Genomic DNA, 12,104 nt, shown 5'->3' with positions numbered 1-12,104 from the left:
TGCATATTCTTTATGACATTTTCATATATTTTTCATTTAACAAAAATTGCTCTTTGCAATCCATAATAGAATGTACATCTTTCTGTTTCAAATGTGTTTTCTATGACAGCTTTAATGGCTGTAGAATAGTAACACAATATTTCTAACCCTGCTGTTGGGTATTTAAGTCAATGTTTGTCTATGACACAGACATCTACAGTGAATGTTCTTGTAAGCTAAATATTTATGGAACTATAGTTGGTAAATAATAATGCCATATAGAGTTTAATCTTTATTATAATCTTGGATAAAAATTTAATGTATATTGGATAAAATTATTTTATAGAAAATCACAAAAACTAAGCATCCCCCCATGAAGTCAACACTTAGAGAGAACCATCTGTAGTACATAAAAGCAAATGGATTCTTTCTCTACAGAGCCAATTCCACACAGATCTGTCTTCACTGCTTAATAATGTTATGTTGAAATGTGTGCATTTCCTCTCTGTCTCAGCATGTGTTGCCCGTCTGTATAGCTTAAGAGGAGTCATTCATAAATGATCTGTGATCACAGCTCTGTGAGAACCCCAGCAGTGGGTCTGCTTGGGAAGTGAGTGTGTGATGTGACCCTCTGGGACAAGCCTGGGGAGAGGCCTTATTTCCCGGTACCATCTAGTCACCGGCTTTCTTCCTCTCTCTTTAGGCCTTGACCCATGTGTCGGAGGACTGTTTCCCTTTGCTGGACGGCTGCAGAAAGAACAGGCAGAAATGGCAGGCTCTTGCAGAACAGCAGAAGACACTGATCAATGGTGAAAGCAGCCAGACCAAGCGGAACTGAGAGACCTATTCATGCAGAGCTGAAGTTGACAGATGGTGTCTTCTGCAATATGCCTAGTTTTGCTATATACTGTACAGATTTGGTTGTATACTTTGCCACTGCTGTATTTTTATTTTTGCACAATTTTTGACAGTGTAGCATGAAATGTTTTTAGAGGACTATTGCATATTTTCTGTACATTTGTTTTATGCCACTGAACTGAGATTATCAACGACACCCACTCTTAGCACGTGAATAAGAGCACTGTTTGTAATACTTTGTGTACTGCAAGGTACAAGTTGCATTCTTGCACAGAGGCTAATTTGGGGTTTGTTTTTTTTTTTTCTGGGGATTTTAAATAATTGGTTTTGTGTTTTCTGAATTATCAATCTTTCAAGAATGTTTAGAATCTTTTAAGAATGTTTAGAATCTTTTCTTTCTTAAAAATAGTCTAGGAGCAAACTGAATATATTCTGTGACATTTAAAACCTTCATAGAATAGAAAAAAGTGTTGACTTTTAAAGCTTGTTGGATTTTAAAAGGAATTGGCTATATTTTTCAACACTGTATTACCTTAACGAAAGAAAGTTAAAACTCTAAACAAATGGAAAGTACTATAAGGCAGTATTGTAAAGAAAAGGCATTACTTAATTAATTTGGTTTTTTTGTTGTTAGAGAACAGGCAAGAGAGAGGTTTCTTATTTCAGTGCAATACATCTCCCCAAAGGCTACCCATAAATGCTCACTTCGACCTAACAGAAGTGGTAGAGAGCAGGAGGAGCCTGGGAAGAAGACCCAGCCCCTGAGTCTCGAGGGATGAGCCTGCTGCAGAAATGGAGCGGCCAGGACAGCCGTCAGGGAAGAGAACACTCCACCGGAGGACACCCTGACAGTCAGGGGGTCACACACTGAGCTTCCTTTTCGTTCACCTCACGAGTCATTGTTGTAAGTCAACACTTCAAAACACAAGCGATCATGGGCACACAGGCCTGAAATGAGCTGTGACCACTCAGGATAAGAGGGTATGCACCCTAAACTGGCCCCTGAGCTCGTACTTGGTGGGATTTACTTCTCATAACTTTTAGTCCATTTAGAAAATGCTAATGTTTTCTTAGAACTTGAGCTCATTTAATTGTATTCCCACTGTACATATGTGCCCCTAAAGACACTGGTATTCCATATAAGAGAAGTAGATAACGAATTGAGAAACTGGTTCCGGAAAAGAAAATCTGCTCTAAACGTGCAGTAATGTTTGGACTTGGGGAAGAATAGGAAGACAGGCATTTCACCTGTTCACGTCCCTCCACATCCCTGAAAAAAGTTTCTGAGTTTCTAGCACTGGTTTGGATAGGAAAGCTCTTGGGGATATGATAATGCAGCATTCTAAAAGAATTTTCACTAAAACATATTTTCCATTTATATATATTTTTTCCCTAAACATCCTAAAATTCAACATATAAGTTTTGAAAATTCTAAGTGTGTATATGTATCTTGACATTAATTTTATTCTTACTCTTCAGTAAAAAACAAAACAAAACATATTGTATTGCCATCATTTTGTAGTGGTAAGGGAGAGTCTAGAAGGCTATCAGTTGTTTAATGCAGTATGTATTACTGTTGTAACACTTGTAGCTTCAGCATGTTATTCTGTTTTTAAGTCATACACATGAGATCTGAGAGTTTGCCTCTTGGTGGCACTGGTGTGTAACTTACACAGACTGTCACTAACATAACACATCTTCATACCAGGATATGCCTATGCATGCATACACAATTCCTTAGTACCAAAAAATCGTTTGAAGAATAGCAGTCTTTTCAGTAACCTATCTTTTTACCATACACATTGTGATTTAACAGTTATGTGAAAATCTGTAATCAAATATTTCAGCAGTTTGTTCAGGGCCTCTCATGTATGTCATTACAACTTTTACATACACAGTAGACTATGTATAGAGAATTTGCATGTATGTCATTTTAACAAGTAATATGATATATTTAGAAATTCTTGGCGTACTTTTAGATAATGGCTTATTTTACCTTACTAGTTTAGAAACTGAAAGAAGTTGGGCAATGCCATACCTATTTTATCTTTGGGTATTTTAGTTCATACAGAAGAGTGCTTCTTGAAGCCTGGTTAGTTGGTTCAAATACTTTTTAACTTTTAGGAAAATCATTCCATACATGGATTAATACCTGGTACATGGACACAAATTCTTATGTGAATATTTCCTTTCCAGTATCCTCTCAAGTTGGGGGAAAAAATGCATATATATATATATGTATTTTTTTTCTCTCACCCTACCCTATATTTATATTACCTGTAACTAGCAAGAAATTGTTCTAGATTAGTTTGCTGTTGTTCTAGCTGAGTAACATGATACCATTTCATTTCAATTTTCAGCCCCAGAAGTCCCCACTACTTTGCTAAGTTGTGAATGATGTCTGTAAGATTGCCTGCCCGGCCTTATACACTCACAGGAGTGGCCTTTGCCAGTCACTAACCCGTGTGAACTCGAGTTTCAGTGTCATAACTGCTGTGAGCGTGAACCAGTTGTGCCGCTGAAGGAGTTGTGTTTGGGCTAAGCCTTCCCTGCAAGGGGGATGTCGCAGAGGACAGCTCCTGTGTCAGAGCTGGTGGGTCCTGGAGACCACTGTCGGAAAGGAGATGGCGGGCCCCAAAGCAAGGTGTCGAATCCCATATGTTATTTCCTATGTTGAGTTTCCAAGACTGGGGAGAAAAAAAAAAAGGTACATTTCTTTGGCTCCTAGTGCAGATCATTAGTTGTATGAGATTTAGAGCTCTCTCAGCACCTCGCCTCAAGGTACAAACGCCACCGATCTCCTTACTACAAGTAACAGTTTCCTCCCACGGGAGTGTTGGAGATGAGAAAGTGTATGACAGCGTACTGGAAATAATGGGTTGCAAGAGGAAACGGGTCACAGATATATTCTCACCTAGCTGTGAAGTGCCTTTATTTTCAGCACAGAGCACAAATGTCAGACCAACTCCAATTTGATGTTCTGTTTCCCTGTGTTTTCCATCAGATTGTACTCCTACAACTTTACAGGCCATCAGAAGAAATGCTGTTTGTTTTGTTTTACAAGCTTGATTTAAGATGGGATAGGAGGGAAGAGTATAATTGCTCTCCTCGCCTAGGAATAATTATAGTTAAAACAAGGTAGTATAACGCAGTGCTCAGCATCCGACATGCCTCAGTCCACCTTTTACTGAGTTCCTGCCACATGTCAGGTACTGCACTCCACAGTGGAGACCACGCAGCGACCTCATAAGAGACTCACCAGCTTCTGCTTCTGGCGATTTAATGTGAAAATATAGGGTACAGTTATCACTTTCACTTATATGTATTATACAGTTTTTCAAGGACCTTCTTTACCTGGAACTTATTAAGAATCCGTCAGTGAACATCCTGTCTTCCTATAAGTATGCATCACTTAGCCTGTTGATAGCTTAAAGAACACCTTATGTTAAGTATGGAGTCATATATTCCACCGTATAGATTATTTTTCCATATGCTAGCCAGGTAGAGATTACTCAAGAGTTCTCTCAGACTGTTAAACCGCACACGGTTTTGGACCCCTTCTGCTCCACCGCAGGGAGCGAGGAAGAAAGTATTAAAGCTCACTTTGCCCTTCCCATATGCTTCTCAAAAGCCTATGTAAACATGTCTTAATGAATGTTGTTGAAAGCCATGTAAATAGTTAAAAACATAAATTTCTAATACAGTTTAAGGGAAGAAAAAGCTTATGAATCATCACTAGCCACTTAATATCTATTTCTTATACCTTTTCAATACATTTGAACAAATATATAGTTTCTAGCACTATTTTTATACTAGAATAAACAGTTATTACTATGTATATTATGTTTAGCATTTAAGTCATTTTAAATAATTGTGAATGTTGGTTTCTTGTCTTTCCTCTCCCCCACCATGAAAACCATTTCATATGACTTTGACAAAATCACTTTAAAAGAACACTTACCCACCTATGATGCCAATGATCAGGGTGGTTTTTCCATTGTGCAGACTCATCACTTGTCAGCTGTTTCCTCATTTTGCCATGCTGTGTAAAAATAAAAAAAAGAATTAACAAGTAAGTATGAGCACTGTGTCATTCTTACAGGACTTTGAATTTTAGGTGAGAAGAATGGGCCCAAGAGTTTGAGTGACTTTAATCCAGCTAACCTGTGGTCCTATTAGCTGGGTGGGGGCGGGGGGGTGGGCCGATGTGGTTTAATAAACTCCTCTGTTCAGCCTAGACACCTCAGTAAAATAATCTTTTTGTTAATATCCTTTGATACCAGGTGGAGGGCAACATTTTCCACACACCTCAGCACTTCAAGTCTCTAACAACAGAGAGAATAACTGTTAGCATCCTCAGGTTGCATGAGGAGCTAAGGCTTAGGAATTAAAGACTTGCCAAATGGCATGAGTTGGATGTGAGCCCAGATCTGTCTAGTTTGAAAGCAGGTATTTGTTCCACTTAGTTCTCTCCTTGAATTTTAACTGTAAAAGGTCCCGAATCCACTCTTAGTGGATCAAATGGGTTATCTAGAAGCACGAGATACAAGATGTCCTGCAGATGTGGCTTTATTTGGGGCTTCAGAGTTAATACTCCTTTGGTTCATCTGGTAATAGCTAATGCTATGCCATCACAGAATCCCAGGTACCACTGTGCTTCAGCGCTGCTAGTCTAGAGGCATGGAGGTATAATTAAAGGCAATACTTCTGATTCGTTATTCAGTTTTGCCACTAGACAAGCCCTCTCACGTTGAGCACAGAGTATCCAGTCTATGCCTAATTCACAAAGCTAAAGGCAAAAATAAAATGAAAGCTCATGTAAAACAGTATTGTAGATCTTCTAACCACTAGCTAGCACCATAATTTCAGTTGTATTTAAAGAAGTAATCTTAACTGGGTACAATGAATAAACTGCTTTTAAAAATATTTTTACCGGCTAAAGAAAAACAGGGCTTCCCTGATAGCTCAGTTGGTGAAGAATCCGCCTGCAATGCCGTGGACCCTGGTTTGACTCCTGGGTCAGGAAGATCCGCTGAAGGGATTGGCTACCCACTCCAGTATTCTTGGGGTTCCCTGTGGCTCAGCTGGTAAAGAATCCACCTGCAATATGGGAGACCTAGATTCGATCCCTGGGTTGGGAAGATCCCCTGGAGAAGGGAAAGGCTACCCACTCCAATATTCTGGCCTGGAGAATTCCATGGACTGTACATGGGGTCACAAAGAGTTCGACACGACTGGGGTGACTTTCACTTTCAAAGAAAAACAAATGGAAAAAAAAATCAATAAAGAATTAAGATTTGCTTACTTCTGTCCAGTGATCATTTGATTAAGATTTTCTGCAAACAATAATTGATCATCTGAAGTCTCTCTAATTGATACTCATTAGTCTATCCACAGTGACATCATTCCTTCTTGTATAAAATTCACATTTTTGCTATTAGCTGTGCTGCCTTCTCAGCAAACAGGGATATAGTTGATATATATATATATATATATATATATATATATATATATATATATATATACATGCAAATATCAGTGTGTAATTTTCTGCATTTAAGGCATATAAACAAATTAACAGAAACACCTTGAATTTGCAGAGAATATTTTCTGACTTTAAGTTACATTCAGCCTTGGCAGGAGAGAAACTATGTTTCTAACCACACTTTTTTTTTTTTTTTCCAAAATAAAAATCCACAGGAATTATGAATGGAATCAAAATAATAATTACTTGAATCAAAAGAAATCTAAAAGGCATGCCTGTCTCATTTTTAAAGGTATGTATGCAGGCATGTGTGTGTGTAAATATTCAGGAACTAAGCTGACTCTCAATCATCTAACAGCAATCCCAATGCTATGTTTTAGGTTTCATCTTTATCTGAATTTAAGGTACAAGAGCACATGGCTAAGGGCAGGAAGTGGAAGGAATGAACTATCACATGAACTACCACAACAGCTTTAAACTTTAATATCCCCTATATTAAATACTTTTAGAGCCACGTTTCATGTCATATCACGGTTTCCCTTACCCAACAGGAGCATTTTCTAGGCTTTATACAACATCAATCCAGAATATTGCTGTAAGTCACGAGCTTCCCCCTTCACCAACCAGCTCTCTGAAAGGTAGGGATTCTCTGATCATGCTGATATGCCTTGACAGGGAGGAAAAGCATTAAACATGCTCAATGGCGACCTTGGCTACAGCTGCTATCTCTCCAGAAGAGCTAACAGAAGTATTTACTAAGGGTGCTCTACCAAGTCTATCAGAATAAGTAATGGACTTCTTGGGGGAGTGTATGAAGGCAGGGCCGTGTCCCATCATCATGTCCTCTCTTTCTTCAACCTCTGTTTCTCTTCTTCTACTCTGGCTCCATGCATAAGGCCTTCAAGCATACTTGATTCTCCCGGCCCTAAAGAACAGCTGCATGGATCACACAGCCCTCCCACCAACATCTCTTGCATTCTGTTTCTGTTAATACTTTGAAGGTACCCAACAGTGAAAGAACAAATTTTCATCCAATTCCCTTTGACGTAAAATCGGATCTTATAAAGAAAGGATAAGGTAATTCTAGTGAAGGGCAACAGAAAGATCAATACAGCATTTTTAGAAATTCTCAGACAAGAGCTAAATTTTAAGATGGAAAAATAAACTGAATAAAACAATTTCGGGAAAGAATATTTGTTTTCTATTGTGAACAGGAAGTCACCAGGCTTTCACTAATAAACTGATAACCACTGGTGGAGTTACTCTCATTGGGATTTTCACCATTTTGCTAGGAGCCAAGGGAAATTCATAAAAGGCTAGCTAGAGGTCAATGATCTCATGGAGAAGATAAGACTTACATTTAAAAATAACAATGCCCAACAAAAGTCAACAGAAGATGTTGATTCATTTCTAAATACTTGATTCTTTCCTAAGTATCAGGCTCAGGTAAACTAATACACATTGTCTCACAAAGCATCTAGTCCAGCAGAAGCTACACAGGAGGGCAAATAGTCTGCATCAAGTGTGGGAGTGGAGGGTTCACAGATGGCTTCCTGAAGTGTGTGACAACTGGCTTAGCCAAGTGTAAAGGAGGAAGAGTATTCCAGGCTGAAGGAACGTGTGAAGACCTAGAAGCAGCAAATGTGAGAACCCGAAAGGCTTCCCACAATTTTACTTAATTTGTATAAAATTTATACTTTTAAATGATGAGGGTTACAAACATATTTATAAAGTATAAATATTATGAATACTTATAAATGTGTAAAATAAAGCAAATGTGCTTTACTTTTAAATTGGAGTATAGTTGATCTGGGGCTTCCCTGGTGGCTCAGGCGGTAAAGTATTGCGGGGAGCGAGCTCCGCCCATGGCAAAGGTCATGAGGAAGGAGGCTTGGCATATGCAAAGGCGGGATCAAGCCTCAGGAGTCTCCCTGGAAATTCTCGAGCATCTACCCCCAAAACCAGAGTCTGCCTACTTTATGCTTTGTGCTTTCACCTACACCTCTGACTTTACAGGGGGCTGTCCCCCACTACCTCTCTCTGAAAAAAGAGTTAGCTTACAGCTCCAGTTAATAATTCCTGGGTGTGACAGTGTTTAACCTACAAACTCCTTTGGAAATCCTCTAGCCTGCCTGAATAGGTTTTTCCGGCCACATGTGATTGCTCAGAGCCTCCCAACTGTGAGAGGCATGAGATGTTCTAAACTGTCTAAACACAGATTCTTTTGAGCAGTTAAAAGATTGATTAGAAATTGTATTGGTGAAGGGTTTTTCACTTATTGGGCCTTGCTCACTGAAACTTGGTCTCCCCATGTCTCTCTCTCTCCCAAATTCTGGCTGAGTCTCCATCTGGAGTGCAGAACCCGCCATGCTTACTAATTATGCCTGGGCTTCTAAGATCCAACCGGGGAGGCCTCAGTGTCTCCTCTCCTTTGGGAGAACGGAAGGATGCCTGCGGCCTACGTAAGTGGTGCAAACTTCTTGTCGAAGTTTTACTGGTCTCCTGCGTAAACCAAGCTACTCAGTCTCTTTTCTCCACTGAATTTTCCTACTGAGCTATCCTCATCCTATTACTCTTTATATCTTTGATAAAATATTTAAATAAATAGGTCGCCGACGCCGTCCCCGCTTCGAATACCCTGGATCGGCCGGGGCTGGTCCCCGGCAAAGAATCTGCCTGAAATGCAGGAGACCAGGGTTTGATCCCTGGGTTGAGAAGATCCCCTGGAGAAGGAAATGGCAACACACTCCAGGATTCTTGCCTGGAGAATCTCATGGACAGAGGAGCCTGGTGGGCTACAGTCTATGGGGTCACAAAGAGTCAGACTAACATACACACGTAGCTGATTTACAATATTATGTCAGTGTCAGGTATACAATATGATGATTCAATATTTTTATAGATTATATATTCCAGCAAAATGTTCTTTAAATGTATACTTGAGTTTTTAAGAAAATATAAGAGAAATCTCTAGAGGCCAAAGAAAGGCTAATCAAAAATCCAGTGTAAGTGTGTAAGCTGATACTATGTCAGGCCCAGGAATACCTGCAGATCTGTATCATGAGGGGGTTTTAAATCAGACCTGGAAACATGGTCTTGAGAGTCAGGGGAGCACCTGGGAAATGGCCCTCCAAGAAAGACTGAGCACTCTGAAGAGCTGTGCTCTCAACATGTAGAAAGTGGGGGGAAATTCAGAGACACAGGACAACTAAAGGAAGCCTGCCTGTCGTAATCTGAGCTCTGGTTAAAAAATAATAACATAGAGTCCATCTTCACATTAACCCAGATTTGGGATTTGAAGCTGATGCGGGACTCTCCAAGTCAAATAGCAAGCAAGAAGTCTCAGGCAGGTAATATCCGTGAACAACTGTTGAAAGCAAAGGCAAAATGTCTTTGGATGAACACATCCTCAAACAGGCCCATGAAATTTCCACACAATTTATACCCCTAAAGACAAACTCATAATCGCAATATACACGAGGAAACAGTAATTCACACCATACAAAGTCAGAAGCCATAAGACTGTAGGATCAGATCCTCAAAAAATTCAGGCAACAGAACCCCTAAACAGAGGCTGCAGGGAGGCATCACTGGCTCCTCGCTCTTGTGCTTCCAAATGCAAGGAACACCCCTCAGGTGACACCCGTAGCCTCCTGTTGCAGCATTCACCCAAACAAGCGGTTCCTGAACTTGAACACTACCACTATGGATTGATTTTTACATGGTAATAAACTAGGTAAATATCTCTTCTCAATTTCCTAAATTTTCATTGAAAAAAAAAATCTGTTAGCTTCCTATTGCTGGTGCAGCAAATTACTACCACAAATGGACTGACTTAACACAAATTTATTAGCTTACTGTTCAGGTGATCTAAAGTCTAAAATGTGTCAGCAAGGCTACATTCCATCCAGAGGCCACTTCCTGGCCTTCCTGAGCTCTCAGAGGCTCCCAGCACTGATGAGTTCATGGCCTCTTTCTCCATCTTCAGAGCCAACAGCATAACATCTGCAAAGCTCCCCACTCAGTCACACACCACACACTTCCCCCTACCTATCCCTGCTTCCATCCTCACGGTTTCTTCTCTAACACTCCTGTCACCCTCTTAAGGATCTGTATGATCATGTGGCCCATCCAAATAATCCAGGATGAACTTCCTTTTTCAACTGCTTAACAACCACTTCTGCAAAGCCACATAAAGGGACATGTTCACAGAGTCCAGGGGTTAGGATGTGGACATGTTTGGGGGCCATTATTCTGTCTAACACAGCCACTTTCACATGGGCTCTTGAATACGTTTTTGGTGCGCTCTTTTAATAAGACTGTTCTTTAGGAAAGTTTTGGGTTGGAAAAGGATTGGCCAAGAAAGTGGTATAGTGGACTAGAAAGACCCTAAGGTCGCCTATCACGAGCACACCAAAATCACAGCTAAAGCGCTATCATCTATGAAAAAGATAGCTCCTACCAGAAAAGCTCCTCTACAACTAAAGACAAAAAGAAAGAACCACAGCAAGGCGGGTAGGAGAAGTGGACTCACAATCTATGACCAAGTCCCTTATCCCCAGGTGGGCAACCCACAAACAAGAATAAATATAGGGCTGTCCCAGAGGAGTGAGTTCTTAGCCCCACTTTGGGCTCACCAACCCTAGGATCCTGCACTGGAAAGATGAGATTCTAGAGAATCTAGCATTGAAGGCCAGTGGGACTTAATTTCAAGAGCCCCACAGGATGGGGGCGGGGCGGGGTGGGGGGAGGCGAGAGGAATTGAGACATCATTCGTACAGGGTGCACATAAAATTTTACACCAGGACCCAAGATAAAAGCAGGAATTTAATGGGATCCAGGGCTAGACCTCCTTGCTCATCTTGGAAAGTCTCTGGACAGGTAGGGGTGGCTGAGGCTCACCATGGGGACATAGACCCTGGCAGCAGTCATACCAGAGAGGTTCCCTCTATCACATGGACATGCCTACAGGTGGCCACCATTTGGGGACCCTCCTTCTAGCTCATTAGTACCCAAACCTGGGCTTATCCAACAGCCTTTAGGCACCAGCACTTGGATGCCTCAGGTCAAACAACCAAACAGGGTGGAAGCACAGACCCATCCATCAAGCAAACAGGTTTCCTAAAGACTTCCTGAGACCACAGCCATCTCTTGACACTCCCCTAGACATGGCCCTGTCCCCCAGAAGCTGCTGCCAAGAGCCAGCTCCACCCACCAGTGGGCAAGCCCAATCCTGCCCTCCAGAAGCCTGTACTGGCTTCTAGACCAGCCTCAAACATCAGTGGGTAGACACCAGACACAAGAAAACCGTGCTCACACAGCCCACCCACAACAGGCCAGAGGCTTCCTGGGACAGCAGGCCAGCACCAGCTTCTCCACAGCCTCATACCCAATGTGTCAGGAGGCTGTCCCCCCGCACCACCAGTGATCTGACCCCTGCCCTGGGATCCCTGGACCCGAGAGCCCAGACTTCAGAACCCAGTTATGCCAGTAATTTGTCACCAACCCCTGGAGTATTCTGGACCCAGATCCTGCTACTAGTGAGCCACCACTGGGAGCTGGCATTATCCACCCGTGGGATGGCACCAACCCTGGAGTATTCTGGACCCAGATCCTGCTACTAGGAGCCACCACTAGCCCTAGGGCCTCCTAGAGTTCTGTAGCCTGCAGCCTGGAGACCAGGCCACACTAACCAACAGTCAGGAGAATCCACGTGGGGCAGGGCCTGACAACCAACCAGGCTAGGGGCCTGAGAAACCTACGATACCACCCACGTAGTCAG

Source organism: Bos indicus x Bos taurus, unplaced genomic scaffold (genome assembly GCF_003369695.1).
Source record: "Bos indicus x Bos taurus breed Angus x Brahman F1 hybrid unplaced genomic scaffold, Bos_hybrid_MaternalHap_v2.0 tig00003264_arrow_arrow_obj, whole genome shotgun sequence".
NCBI classification, from domain to species: Eukaryota; Metazoa; Chordata; class Mammalia; order Artiodactyla; family Bovidae; genus Bos; species Bos indicus x Bos taurus.
The sequence above is the reverse complement of the archived record's forward strand: the minus strand, read 5'-3'. Positions refer to the sequence as shown.